Source organism: Trachypithecus francoisi, unplaced genomic scaffold (assembly GCF_009764315.1).
Source record: "Trachypithecus francoisi isolate TF-2019V2 unplaced genomic scaffold, Tfra_2.0 Lachesis_group14, whole genome shotgun sequence".
NCBI lineage: Eukaryota > Metazoa > Chordata > Mammalia > Primates > Cercopithecidae > Trachypithecus > Trachypithecus francoisi.
The window spans coordinates 2605951-2621891 of NW_022681459.1; the positions used below are offsets into that span (position 1 = coordinate 2605951).

The following is a 15941-nucleotide window of genomic DNA, read 5'->3' on the forward strand; positions in this document are numbered from 1 at the left end:
TGTGTTTAGCTGTTCAAATTGCTTCAAACTTTTATGGTTCATTAATTAAATAACCAATAGAGGAATGCAGGCAAATGCCATTAATTATGAGAGGTTTTGTTCCTTTCATTTTATAGTTGTTTTATTTCCATGAAATTAACTGTTGTACTTAGGCTAATTGTCAGTAATTGGTGACAAAATCTCTTCATTGTTTTTCTGTAGCATGATACTAATTAGGATATTTGCAATATTGGCCCAACCATGTGTGTATTTTACCTTCTGTGTTTAGTCAGTGGTAGAAAAATATCAAATGCAACTTTTTAAGAGATCCATGAGATAAAACATTTCTATTAATAATTAAACAAGTCTTTCAAACAGCCTGTCATAAATTAATTTTAAAACATCGAGATTGAAGGAAGCTTTTATTTTGTTTAGTTGGTTTCATGAAATATCAACTAATTTTCCTGATTTGAATTGAATCGTAGTGGAATCATCTATGCAATATCGCAATTACAAATCTCAAGAGCTTAGCCACATGTATTTTTATTATTCTATTTGTGTAGGCAATGCTAAAATTAGCATTGCTAAACACGCTTTTGTGAGGTATCACAGAGCTGAGTGGGATTGCCTTTCTTTTCATACCTGATGGTTAAATTCCCATAATATGCAGCATATTATTTATTCTTGTTTTCTAACAGTTTTTTCCTGTTTCATTTTGCCACATGAGAATGTTTTTCAAAACACTGCATTTCAAATGAATATATGTGAAACAGTTGAGATCATGAAAGCTTGGTTTTATGTCTTTTTTCCAACATTAAAAAAAGGTAGTTCCATGTAAGTAATGGGTTATAAAGAGAAAAAACAGTGGGAGAATATTCCATTTTGTGAAGTGAGATTTAATGCCAATGGGAGAAAATATTACACTACTTATCCCATTAAAACAATCACAGCCAATACTGCTTTGCTCATTTTGTTCCTTAAAAGAATTCTTCTCAACTGATTCCCCTATGGTTTTTATGAATTCATAAGTTACAAAAGTTTTCTAGTACTTTGAAGTGTAGTCTTCTTGCTTCTTTTTCTTATTCTAAGATGCTTTTACCAATCAAGTGCCATTTTACAGTTTATAGCCCACTCTTTTTGTTTGAAATGCATCCATAATGTATAACTTAAAGCTGAGTGTCTCACAATCATCCTGAAAAAAGTTTTTACAAAGCAATCAGAAAAATAATTGCCTATTAAAAGGTGAAGATTGGTTTGAGTAGGGAGAGTAGAAACTAAACTCTGAAATTGAAAGCATTCATTGTTAGAGGAAACATACACACCAAATCCGAAATTAAAGAAAACTCACAAAATACGTGTCTTGGCAAGGGGAATTGTTTGAATTTTGTAAAGCTGTCAGCCCATTTTCTCTAATTTTTTTTCCTGTTAAAGAAAATCTTCAAATGGAAAGCTTCACCTTTTGTATAAAGTTGAAATGTTTTATTATCGCAGGATTGTTCTACACTGTACAAAACCAGAACATTTCAATAGCTTCCGGGGGGCCAGGGGATGGGGAAACAAATGAGAATCTTTCTATCATTCTAGAACGCCCATAGCAAAACAAAAATAAGTATAAAAATCTATCGTCATTTCCTTGAAAAAAAGAATCTTTTGATGACAGCAGTTATTTGAATACCCATTCAGGCTCTTTTGTAACATATCATAAGTGCACTTCTCCCAAATGAAAAATACTCTTAGGGAACAAAACTCAAACATAAACTATGTTTAGATGCTGCATTTCAATAGGTGACCCCATAGGATTAAGCAAAGATGATTTTTCTTTTTTGTGTGTGCTTTAAAAAATAAATTCCCCAAAGTTAAATTTCGTTTGTTTGTTTTTCATCTTATTGGTGTATTTCCAATACGTTTTCTTGCTTTTTGTCAGTTTCAAACATATGGAATGTGAAAAATAAACAAGTCTGAAACTGACTTCAAGTTTTAAGAGTGATAAAGTATTGTGAAAGTTACTTAGAGAAGATGATTTTCCTCGGATTTATCCTGCCATATCATAGACCCTGGAGAATATAATAATATGGAGTTTTTTTCACTTTCTTGAGTATTCTGACTGTTCGAGGAGAATACAAGAAAAGAAGTAGGACTCTGATAATACTCTGAGCCACATCCATGGGCATCTAAGTCCTGTAGGAAAAAAATAATAAATCCAGTTTGCTTCTCACTTAATCATATTTGACAACCATATAGACACTGCTGGGGCCATCATGTGTAGCAGGCATACGTTTGACTGTTTTGGCCCCAGAAGTCTTTATAATTGTAGTCAGTTTCTTCATCAGTCCACGCTGTGCCAATACCCCTAATTAGCCATAATGTCATTTTAAAAATTAAAAATAACCCACATTCAGTAACATCAACAACAACAACCACCCCTTAGCAGAAACTATGTTCTCTGTGTGAACTCATACTACCGAGCCGTTGCGTCCAGCTCCTGGGCTCTGATTTACTTGGCACACTTGGGGTTAATCAAATTTCCCCACTGTGAGGTACACACACCTTTAGAGGAACAGAACCCACTCTGATGCTACCTAACTCTGCTGTCATTTTTAGTATTTTCGTGAGTTTTTTTTAAGTGATGTACTCGTGCATAGCAGAAATAGTGTGACTTTTTCTTACTGCTCAATAGACTGTCCACCAACTAAAGCAAACAGCAATAAATGAAATAAAAAATGATCAGATGTAGAACATATTTATTCCAAGATAGTTTTAGTTTCTGTTGCTCAAATAAGTTTCACATTCCATGAAACTTGACTTTTCCCAGGGGTTAAGCTCCTGCAGCACTTAGGAAAGTGAGCAATGGCTTCATTAAAAAGCATAAAGTGCCGGGGGCGGTGGCTCAAGCCTGTAATCCCAGCACTTTGGGAGGCCAAGACGGGCGGATCACGAGGTCAGGAGATCGAGACCATCCTGGCTAACACGGTGAAACCCCGTCTCTACTAAAAAATACAAAAAACTAGCCGGGCGAGGTGGCAGGCGCCTGTAGTCCCAGCTACTCGGGAGGCCGAGGCAGGAGAATGGCGTAAACCAGGGAGGCGGAGCTTGCAGTGAGCTGAGATCCGGCCACTGCACTCCAGCCTGGGCGACCGAGTGAGATTCCGCCTCAAAAAAAACAAAAAAAAGCATAAAGCATAACAAAGCGATGTGATAAACCATGGGTTGCTTTTGTTTTTACTTGTTTTAGAGCGTACTAAGAATTTTGTATGTCTCACAATAGAGGCATATGTGTAAAGGCATACATTATAAAGACTTATAACTACTCTTATTATATTCACATTTTCTGGGGCCTTAATTTCATGGTGAACAATATCAATCTGTAACTGGGGCAAATTTACAAGACATCACATACAAGTCCTGGCAAGTCAAAGGTGGATGAAACAGGGTCACTGCTGCGTAGCATGTGTCTTACCTGGGCAGGCAGGCATCAGCTCCTGCTTCAGGTGACCACTGTTTGCAGGTGAAACCAAACTCTGTACGTTTTGCTCTTAGTGCCTTATGACTAGTTGTTTTCACTCATAAATAATGTTTGAATTGTAAGTTCTTTTGCTCTGGAATCCAGGAGCAACCAGCCACTAACGATCATTTTGCAAACTACCTAGTCATCTACCAGCTAAAAAAATAATGATCTCTCATTGTCGTGTGTGTGTGTGTGTGTGTGTGTGTGTGTGTGTGTGATAGAGCTGTTAGCATTCATCAACAACCTTAGTTGTCTCTACCAACATAGGCTTCATCAGAAACTGTTTTCCTTTTTTTAGTAGCAAAGATAGGCCACTTAAGATTGTATCTCCAAGTATGAACGTAGGAAATATAAAATATTTCAGCTTTAAATCATACTTTGGATATATTTTCTAATTCTCACTTTGAACTACCTGTGATGTGACATTTATATTTTGTCATATTATTCAACATATCATTTAAAAATAATTTAAAATCGTATGTAAAATTTTAAAAGAACGTAGGCACTAATGTTTTATAGTCTTACATTATTATTTAAAATAATAAAAGAGTAAAATTATATAGAGTATCTTTATAGGTACATATTTTTCCATGAAGGGTTACATGCAATGGAAAGAAGATAGATGAAGAAAGAATAGTCACCTATATGTAATTAAATTTCAAAATGATATAGAAAAAATTTACTAGAATGAAGAAAAAAAATCTGCCTTTTAGACAACTACATTGAAGGTTTATTTTTATTTTGTAATACGGACTTTTGTTCCAGAATAACTTGTAACAAGCTCAAGATGTGAAGTATTAAATGAATGATTACAACATATAGCCTAGAAGTAGGACCGCATTGTAAACCATTAAAGGTATAACACACTAAAACAGGCTATGTGATTGTGGTTAATGCACTCATAGCTAGTGTAGGCAAACCTTAACCTTCTGGATTTTTACGTGTGCTGTTTCGCCCTTTGGTTTATTTCTTCCTGTGATCAATACTCGGGCAAAGCCAGAGCTCTTCAGGAGAAGGTTGAGATTATAACAATGTCAGCTTTTGCTTTTAGTGGAGTGATGAGGTTATCAATAATGCATTGGAGATCTTGGGAACCTTGGACAGACACGTATCACAGCTGCCCCACATTTACTGTAGGACTTGCAGGTCTGAGCTGAGTTGTCACCACGTCTGTATTTGAGCAGTCTCAAGTAATCTTGGGCACACAGGGAAAGCTGTTGAGATTATTTAACCGAAACATTGCATTTGAGGAAGTTATTTAGGAGTGAGAATACATCTATGAAATTGCTTTTATTAAGAAGCCTGTTCAATATTTCTTTAATAACTTTTCGTCTCCCTAGCTCCCTTCTAATGTTTCTAAGTTTTGTTGTTTCTGTGACAAGTTTATTCACATCCTAACAGCTTGTCTGGCAGCAGGGTTCCTGTTTTTCACTTGGGCTTTCTGGTCACGGTGGTGGCTGGGAGTAATGGAGGGGGGAATAAGTGGGTGTGGAAATGCAAAGCTGTCTCTTGTTACATTTTATCGATCTCATTCTGGTGTCATTCAATTAAGACAGAAATGAGATGGATAGTCTCTGCGCAGATTCCTGGGTTGCTCTCCATCCATTGCAGATAAAGCTTTTGTGTTTTATTTTGGGGGAAGGGATGGGGAAAGGGCATGGGCAAGTGGGAGAAATCAAAGATGCTGTGTGATCTGAATTACAAATCAATGTCTCTCTAAGGATGCTCCAAAATGTCAAACATGCCATGTTTATATTTTCACATACACAGAGTACTTCTGTTGATGTATGAGATGGGTTACTAGAATTTAAGTTGGGGTTAATTACTGTTGATTTATTTTCAAAGACCTATGAGCTAACATCACTCTTCTACCAGCTCAAGATAATTAAAAATGAGCCACATAGAAAAATACTTGAGTCCAACTCATGCCTTTTTTTATGAGACTGTGATTCAAGTTGACCTTTCTGCAAATATATTTTAAGGCTGATAAAATGAAAATAGTAGGTTTTTTTTTTTTTTTTAGTTTATAAACAATTCATTCTAATTGTTGCCTATGTTATCAAGAAGTATACTATTGTGAGTAAATTTCAGAATTTAGGACTGTATGAATTTGATCCTTACCCTTGATGATGTATTTTCCCTTAACTATATCACTACCTGTATTTGCTAGCAGTGTTATAATGAGGGTAGTAGGAATTCATGGATGGGAGAGGCTCTAAAAGTAACAGCTCATATATGCAAAGTTTTTTTAAAAGACATTAAAATCTTCTATTTGCAAGCACATATAATAAAAGCAGAATATGTTTAGCAAACTCCCTTGCCCTTCTCAAAACAATGCCAGATTCAAATTGAGCATTCAGAATTTTCTAGTCGAGGTTATGGCTTCTGATAATTAATCCACACCAAAAGGGAGTATGGAATAAAAATATAAGCAGGAGTTTTAAAATTAGATCAATATGTTAATGTCCAGGCTCCCCTGTATACTTGGTATATAACCTTGGGAAACATGCATACAGCCTGTAGTTTAACCTTAATTTCATTATCTGAAAAATAAATGACATTGCTCTGAGAATTATGAGACTCAGAGTATGGAAATGATTGCTCCATGCTTATCCTATGTACTTGGCCCATGGGAGACATCCAACACATTTAGTTTTATTCTGAATCCCCCTTTATGATTTTGACACTGAGTAATTTGGTTCTGTAATAAGCTTGCTCAGTCATTTGGGAAAGGAATGTAAGCAAAGAAAAATAATACACTTGGGTCCTGCCACTGTGAGTCAAAAATTTTCCAGATCCTAATTCACAGAAGCTGATTTACCAATCTGTGTGATTCTTTAGTCATTTTACTAAAAAAAAGAATTAATTGCCATTCAAAGCTTATCCTAAACTTTTGTTTATGGAAGGCACTCAATGTGTTTGGTCTTAATCCAAATTTATCAAAGATTTTAAACTATCATGCTTTTATCCTAAAAGTAAAGAGAAGCTGCTATTTAAGCAGTTATTTACTAATTTTACAAAAATTAAAGGGCACTTGGAAATGATGTAGGTAGGAATTTAACTGATAACCCACATTGTAACCCACTCAGTAGTGTAGAAAAACACAAAATCTTATGCTGCTGGTATATGCCTTGTAGGTACTGTTGAAAACTATGCATATATATGTGAGGTGGGACCTGGCTATGTTTATGTTTACTTTTTCCTTCTGAGGTTGTAAATTTTTAAATTGGATATTTAAAGAAAACCATCTTCGTGAGTCAAGGCTTACCAGATATACCTCAAAGTATAATTGACATCTATTTAAGGAAAATACATCCATAAGACGTAGGTAGTAAGTAAAAAAGTTTTTCTACGTGATCCAAACATAATACATAATTAGAACATTTCTAGGAAAAAAAGGATGTATCCTAAATATTTCACATGATTTTTTTTTTCAATATATACTTGGTGTGTGCTAAGACTGTTTAATGCATGCTTTATGAAAACACTACCAACATTTTGGTTGAAGTTGTAATGAGAACAAATTTCTACACTCACATAATCGTTGTACACTCAGTAAGCATTACTGGGTAATGAACATATTTGTGTGCTTGTGTTGGGAATTAATGCAAACCATTTTATTCATTTCATAAAGGATATGAATAGTACTCCTGGATATGCTAGGATAATGATATAATTTTTCCCAGGTAGGGTAGGAATTGCAGTGGTGTGTTTGGTCATTCTCATATCCTTTGAGATAGTCCAGGTCTAATCTGGGTGTGGGGTACTTCTTCACTCTCTTAGATCCAGGAAGGTGCTACTGAAAAGCAACTTTCCAAGTTGTACTACATTGCACAGCCAACTGACGTTGTGTCAGTTTTTAATATTTCGTAAGGTAGACTTAAAAAAATTACAAGTAACTATGATTTACAGAATTTACCGAAACAGAAGCTGTAGTGTGGGATCATACCTAATACATTGTAAGTTTCAGTGTTCAGTTCCAGGAGAATACATAACCAAATCATGATGACAATATTGCCCCCCCTTAAATTCTTAAAGAACTGTTTTCGTGACAATTTACAAGATAGTTAAGCACCAGTTGTCAGTTATATATGTTTTTCTTTTTAAAAATTCTTGGCTGCCTGCCTGTAGTTAATATTAAAAACTTTGTTGTTGTTTGCATTTTCTTTCTTTATAGGCTTTCTTTCCAATTAGAATGTAAAATTTGTAAAGTAAAAGACCATTGGAGATGATAAAATGAAGGTTGAAGTAATCATGCTGATCATACTTAGTGCCCTCGAGAAACAGAAGGTTCCTATATTCTCCATTCTTATTTTCTGTTCGTCAAAGAGGATTTAAAGGCAGATGCTGTCCCTTCGATCCTGGCAGTTCCTTCTCTTCAACATTTAAACCTCCACTTTATATTATCAAACTAACAAGATGCTCTAGGCATTCTATTGCAGGCAAGGTATGAACAATTTCAAATTTATCAACAATCAAAATCATCAACAAGATGATGTTGAGTTTCATAATCACTCTGTGCCTATCTTTATGTTTGCAAGATTCTGACCGGTATCTGCCTCCATTGGTCTCTCTGTCTTTGTCTTGATACCTTTCCTGCATGGCTTTCTGGCTATAGCAGCATGGTTTGAAATATTCCCTCAGCAGTCCACTACCATTTATCTCAAATAGATTGTTCCTTTGAAATGTCAAAGTATTTCTTAATACCTTTTTTTGTTAAAGTTCCAACTTAAGACAACTTCAAGTTGATATTATCCAAATGAGACTCTGATTCAATGAAATCTGTTCTCTCTATTGGCTCATTTTCTCTCAATCTCTATCCCTCTTACTTTTCACTCTTTACTCATCTCTTCCTCTCTAATTGTGTTGGAAACTCTTTAGAATCCTAACATTGGAGTTTTGGATATGGCATGAAGCTTAGTGGTCACAGACTTCATCTCTGTGCTTTCACAGATGAAGGTCCTGAGGCTCAGAAAAGCTATGGGAGCTCAAATCTAAGAGGAAGTTTAGGAAAGGTCTTTGCCCTATGGAGGCCTCTAGATGTCTTACTGAGGGTCAACCTTATCATCTTGTCTTAGAGTTTGCTGGGCAGAGTTCCTTGTCTTTTTCATCTTTCTGCCCACAGTGCCTGGCATGTTGGAGGAGGCTAATGTATGCTTGTTAAAATAGTCAGAAAACTTTATGCCATATCTGAAGATGTTTTTAACATATGATGAGTTAAATTTCATCTTCCTAAATGCAGATGTGCTAATTATGCATTCTGAGCATGAGGAGGAATTTGAATGTTTTATAACTATGTGTTGATAATTTTCTCTTTATTGAGGTCTGTTACTCCAGAGGAAGAAATTGGTGTCCTGTTTTTCTGTTTCTCCTCAGATCATTTCTGGAGATTAGTGTCAGCATTAATAGTCTCCTCATTTTTATATTAGAAGAAGGTACATCCAAGCTTGTTTTCTGAGTAAGATTCTTTTTGAGAATAACTGGATGTCTGCTACACACAGGAATTTGACAAGCTATTTTAGTGGTGAAAGTTTAAACAATACTCTGCTAAGAATAGAAGATACACCCTCAAATCACACATTGAAAAGGATAGTCCAGATAAAACCTAGAAATTCTTCATGTTGGTCAACCTTCTCACTATATTCCCACCAAAGCATTTTACCTTTTCTCTTATCAAAATCTGATTCATCTCTTATGGGTTTTTTGTTTTGTTTTCAGTCATTAATGAGTATAATGTCAGCCTTTTGGCTATCACTTGAATTACTTAGTTGAATATTGAACCAAATTTGTCTCTGGCCACCAAGCACAGCAACCTTTCTAAAAGACTGACTTGTAACAGATTGAATTAAGAGCGTGGGAAAGGGAAGTGGAATTATCTGGGCAAGTTGGTCAATGAGAATAGAGGTAAAGCAAAAAAGCCATGCTGCTTTCATTGTCACTTGGGAAAAATAATTTTGGAGTGTTTACCCGTAATTAAGGATGTCTTAAAATATAGACATGCACTTCTTGGCTTGTTTCCTGTCATGTTATATTGTAAAGCTCACTGTTTTGGGCTAAGCCATAAAAATCCTCAGCTGGGTCCGAGTGTTCCAAGACTCTGTTGCATTTGGTCAGAAAGCTTATTTTGTCATTGTACTCAAGGGTGATAAAAGTCCTTGAGGATTAACTCTCACATAATCAAGTTTACAGGAAAATCAACAATAGAAAAAAGAAAACTACCATGGATAGATGGAGGACATATATATTTGTTAGCTGATCAAAACATTTTCTTCCCAGTAGAACAGTTAATTCAGGAAACCATATTAGTGTTTGTATGACCATTACAGATTATAAAATCAACATAAATGTGATACATTAATCCTAGTGATTATCACCAGATAATTGTCACCCGAATTTCCAGTCAAGTGACAAAGAATCAGGAGTCTCCAACATGATTCGTGGGAAGCTCCTTTCAAATGGACTCTGCTATCTTGTCCCTTTTTTACACTCATGCAAATTATCATTGCTTATGAGTAAAATAAGTCAATGGAATGCTTGGTATCATTCAAAACAGATAAAGGTAACTAAGCAAAGTGTAATCACAAAAGAACAAACTAATTAGCAAAAGAAAGCATGCCACTTATAAGCATAGATGTCTGTTCTGGTCCTCTTTGTTTACCTATCTGTCTGGTTTTATTTTAGCAAGTAGCAGTTTATCTAGCAAAGTTTCAACTGCAAGTAAAAATACTGTGGGATTAGAGTACCTGTAATTTTGCTTCCAGATTTCACAAATATAAGAAAAAAGTCCCCAAACAACTCTACTATTTTACAAACTTTCTGCATTGTGGAAGATAGGTTTTCTGATTTCCTTTTATCAGTAAAAACTAATCAAAGTTGCCTTACGTGAGCAGTACGCTCAGCAGAGTGACATGAATGTACAAAAGACCACTTTTTACCTTAAGCAGTTTGCAATACAGCTAGGTAGAAAGCATCTTAAATGGAGGGAAAACTAAGAATTTTAGGTCAGTTCTAAGTGCTAAAGAAGTGATACAAATCATATCCTCTTCAGAACTTCTAAAGAGAATTGGGACTTTTTTTCCTATGTAGCCCAGAGCAATGAGAGAAAGATTTTTGGAGGAAATGTGATTTGAGAATGATTCTAAAAGAAGGTTAGAGACAGGCAAACCAACAGAGAAAAAAACATACCAGGGACCTCTGTATCTCTGCTCCCAACCTCAGGACCATGGAGAAGTACTCACAGATATAGAATATGGACCCACAGAAGATTGCCCCAGGACATCACAGGGGTTATCTAGAGCAAAAAAAAGGACTGGCATTCATTGCATGTTTGTTCTCCAGTTGACCTTAATCAGTGGTTTCATGATCCAAATGAAATTATGTGTCTCAATGAATAAATATGTCGCTATAATATAAAACAATAGGGGCACTTTCATATTTTGGGCAGATGAGTGAGTGAACGTATGTAGGGAAACATCATTTTCACATCTTGTGTACATTCATGTATTGTTTATTGCAAAGACCCGTTAGATCTTTTCTGATGTAGACTAAAACATTATACACTCAAAATGGGAGAGAGATGTATAAAATGTCTTACAAAATAATGACATGTGTGAAACAGGCCTCATAGTTTCCCACTCAGCTACTCCTAAAATCCTGCTCCTTTCCAATTTCCTGTCTCAGTAAATGGCACCAACATTCGCCCACCCAGTATCTCCAGTGTAAAAGCTAGGTGTGATAGATTTCTCTTTTTTTCTGACACTCACATTCTTTCTATCTGCAAGTCTTGCCAACATTACTTTCAACTCTACTCCAGTACAGTCAATTCTCCCTACCCCCAGAACTACCGCCTTTTCTGGAGCCACTGTCATCTGCTACAATAGCCCTCTAACTGATATTTCTGTTTTCATTCTTCTCCCCCTAGAGTTAATTTTGTTCACACCAGTTAAGGTGATTTTTCAAAAATGTAAATTAGATAAAGCTTTTCCGTAGTCACTCATTAGAAAAAATTTTAACTGCATACCCTTGTCTACTTGAGCCTACATTTTGAAGCTTCTGCCTATGTGTCTGGCTTCATTTCCTACCACTCTCCCTTGCGTATCATGTTCTGACGACACTGGCCTTGAAGATGTTCCTCTAACGTGCCTTAATCCTTCTAGCCTCAGAGACTTTACACTTACTCTATCTGCCTGGGACACTCAGCTTTCATATGGGTTTCTCTTTGTTACATTCAGGCTACCACTAAAGCATCTCTTCCTCAGAAAGACCTTATTTAACCTCCCAACCATTACTTCCAACTCATTACTCTCATCTCATTATCCTCATTTGTTTAGCATCATGGTACTTGTCAATACCTGGACTCACATTATGTATTTATGTATTTGTTTATTGTCCTTTTCCTAACGTAAGTCCCATGATAGCAAAGGCATTGTCTCTTTTGCTTATCCCCAGGATCTAGAAGAATTCAGGGCACAAAAGAGGTATTTGATAAGTATTTGTTGAATGAATTTATTAAAGAAAGTGGAACATAGTTTGCAAGACTTCATCTGAAGGAGTGAAAAGTTATTTTGTAGCCAGGAGGACTTGGATTATAATCTCATTTTAGACACATGCTTTCCTTCTGGACTTGGAGAAATCACTAAACACCTCAGTTTTATCCCATAAAAAATGGAAATAACACTACCTATAAGGCTGGTTTGCAGAGCGAATTAGAGATAATAAACCTTATCAACACAATGGTTGGCCAATAGGAGATGTTTACTGATATAATAATAATAAAATAGTGAATATAAATGTAATAACCCTGGGAGGCTGAGACATGAGAATCCCTTGAACCTGGGAAGTGGAGGTTGCAGTGAGTCGAGATCACGCCACTGCACTTCAGCCTAGGTGACAGATCGAGACTCCATCACACACACACACAAAGGGTCATAACTCAGTGCCCCGGATTGTAGCCAGGATACTGTACCGAAGAAACAGAAAATATAAACACTCATCCCCCAACCCTTCAACTCATTATCAGTGACTTCTATCTGACTCTTGAATATGCACCCTTGGGAAATGGAGGAAGAACCATAACTTAAATAGTTTAAACTCATATGAGACAAAACAATGAAAATATGTGAGAGGAAACAATCTTACATTGGAAAAGAAATCAAACCAATGACCCAATGTATCTTTTTATTATTTCTTGGGAGAACCTATAGGTTTAATTCATAGAATTATTTACTGTTTTTATGTTGAAATACACTTACGTGAAAATTGAACTCCTATCAACAAAAGTGGACTTCAAAAAGCCCAAGGATTTTAGTATTGAAATGTTTCTGTGCAATATATTAACATTCATTGACTATATGAATCCCCACTTACCCTTTGTGTAAATTACAAAAAGGTGCCCTTTCCTCTATGCACATGACACGTGTACCCTTGCAGGTGTCATTGGACTCATGCTTAGGGCTTGATAAACAGAGCCTGGGCTATATTTCAGTCTGGCTCACCACCCTGGCCAATCTTCCTTTCACAGGGCTCAGGCCAAACAACCATATGCAAGATCCTGTCAATATTAGATAATGGATACAAAGACAGAATAAGATTCCAAATAGAGTGAACTGAAGATAGACAAACCTCAGCTATGCCTTTCTTCAGCTGGCGATTTTGAACAGCATGTAGAATAAAAGAGACATGTAGTTTCTACAACAGAAAAAGCAATTACAAGCATGTCACATTTAAATGTGGATCACTGATTATTATTGACCAAAACTCTAAAAAAGCACTATTGTCCAAGTAGCATGCTTGTCAATATTTTAAGCCTAAAAACTAATTTGACAAAGTTGTAGTAAGCTTAGGGTAGGAAAGTGGGAAATTCATCAGGAACTGAGTAATCCCTGCTTCTTAGAGAATACCTTTAGTTTTAAACTTAATTCTAATGATCTTTACTGAGTATCCTCTCCTCTATTGGACATTTTGAGTTGTAGAAAAATGTGTGCAAACAGTTTTCGACCTTATGGAAGCAACACTTAGGAGCACCATATCAATATATGAGTCACTGTAATACAGAACACAGTGATACAGAAGCCATGACAACCAAGAAAGCAGGTCAAAGGAAGAAAAATCTACATATTGACAGACAGATCAGAAAAGTTGCGTGGGAAAAGTGGACTATTGCATTGGAAGCCTGTAAAGGGCAGGACCACTCTGTCATCTTAACTAGCTTGGTGAGCAGATCCTGGATTTCTGTGTTAAAGCTGGTCCTTTGAATGGATGAGAGCACTAATAATTTTCAGCTGGAGGAAAACAACATGAATAAAAGTAAAAATTGAAGAGTGTAGGGCCTTTTTAGGGAACCGTAGACAATCCACTTTGGCAGGAGTGCAAGGTGTATACATGGAAAGAAGGGATGGGTGTGAGTTGAGGTTGGAAAGATATGAAAGTGTTTACTTGTAGACTAGATTCTAGGGGAGTGTGTTGTTTCTCTGTTTTCCTATTGTTTTCCAGATAATATATTTCTTTTGAAGTCTTTTGACCATGATCAGGCCTATAATCTAGGAAGAATGAATTGCCATATGTATGTAGAAGGTATCATTTGAGTCATGGAGTATGAGAATCATATGTAAGAGGATGTTCTTATGTAATATGTAAGAGAAGCAATAAGGACCTAATGTAAGACAAAAGTGAATATAATGAAGATGAAGATTTGGCATGACTTAGAAAGTGTTTGGGTGAAACAGCAACAACGAAGCAGAAATGTTAAAGACGACTGACATTTTGTGTCTGAGTAAATGGAAAAATGATGTCACGTTAACAGATTAGGTAAAGCTAAGAGGCCTTCCTAGAACTCTGGAAATTTATTAAATATTTTTTCTTAACAAAAAGGGTACACTGGCCTATAATGTAAGCAAATTTTGACTGAGATTCATGATAGATTCTAAGCTCTTTTATAACTCTTTAAGTAACATTAATTCTTGTTTATTCATTAAGCTCCAAGGCATCTTACGTAGTCATATGTTTATGTCTATATTCCTGTTTTATCTTATGTAATGCAATCAGATTTGATTTGCAAATGTAAATGAATTCATGTATTTAATCAAGAATAAAGACATAACCCTGAATAACAGCCCTTAATGCTGATATTTGAATATCTTTGTCTTTCAGAGATTTTGTATACATATACCCCTCTTAAATGCCCTCACATTGCTGATTTTTAAAATGTTTTATTTTGAGATAATTTTAGGCCTACAGAAAAGTTACAAGATAGTATATACAGTTTTTATATACACTTCACCTTGCTTTCCTAATGTTAATGTATGATGTAACTACAATGCAGTGATCAAAACTAAGAAATTAATGTTGTTTCTGCTAATTGATTTTCATCCCGTTTCTCAATCACTTTTATAAAAATAAAACATATATAAAATACAAAATCAGCTGGTGTGGTGGCACATGCCTGTGATCCCAGCTACTTGGAAGGCTGAGGCAGAAGAACTGCTTGAACCTGGGAGGTGGAGGTTGCAGGGAGCAGAAATAGCGCCATTACACTCCAGCCTGGGCAACAAGAGCAAAACACCATCTCAAACAAACAAAGAACATATATACAGAGAAAAATAATATAGTCTACTATTTAGAGGCTCTGAATGCTATTTTAAACTTTCAGACAATGAGAACTAATATGACGGATTGTACTCTAAATTGTTAGCTAATTACTATTAACACCACCTACCTCAAATGATCTCAGCACTCTATCACAGTCTCCTTTTGTGCTATTTATTTTAAATTCCAACAGCAATTTTGACCATTATAGCTGACATAAATGTTTTAAGTATAGCTTGCAAAAACAAACAAAAAGAAAGCTAAAAAAATCTGAGAAAATGTATTGCTAGATGTAAAATAGCAAGTTTAGTAGAGACTGGGGATACCATCAAGAAAATGGTAATGAAGATAGTAGAAACAGATCACTGGCAATTAGGGACTGATGCAAATTCTTTGACATTATTAAGGGAAATATTCATATCCCTGGAGGCTGGAAGGAGTGGCCAACAATTCTATAAGGAATAGGAAAGGAGATTTATGTTTGGGGAGGACTTGTACATTCTTCTAACAGAAAATTTTGGAGATGCTGAGTTTCTGGCCTGGCATCAACCCACTCTTGTTGGACTTTCAGCCTTATTTTACTATCCACCCTTGTTAAATTCCCTCATCTACCCAACCACTCAGGCCAGAAACCCAGATGTCATACTTGACTTCTCTTTCAGTTACCCCAATCTGATTCATCAAGAAGTGCTGTTACTTTTACCTCACAAATATATTTTTAAACCATCCCATTCTGTTTATCTCAATTGCTGCCACCCTAGAATGTGACGCTCTCCTCTCACACCAGAACCGTTGCAATAACACCCCAACTGTTCTTCAGTGTTTAATCCTTCTCTTTCTCTATCCTCTTTCCCATAGAGCAATTAGACTTATA

The 15941-nt window shown here is 35.9% G+C and overlaps 1 non-coding gene across 1 annotated transcript; it reads right to left on the bottom strand.

Annotated features, from left to right (window-relative positions):
* Nucleotides 1-3700: 3700 nt before the first annotated feature.
* LOC117096768 lies at nt 3701-3772 on the bottom strand. The gene has a single exon (XR_004442619.1). It is a non-coding gene; the product is annotated as a small nucleolar RNA SNORD74 (small nucleolar RNA).
* Between the last annotated feature and the right edge of the window lie 12169 nt (nt 3773-15941).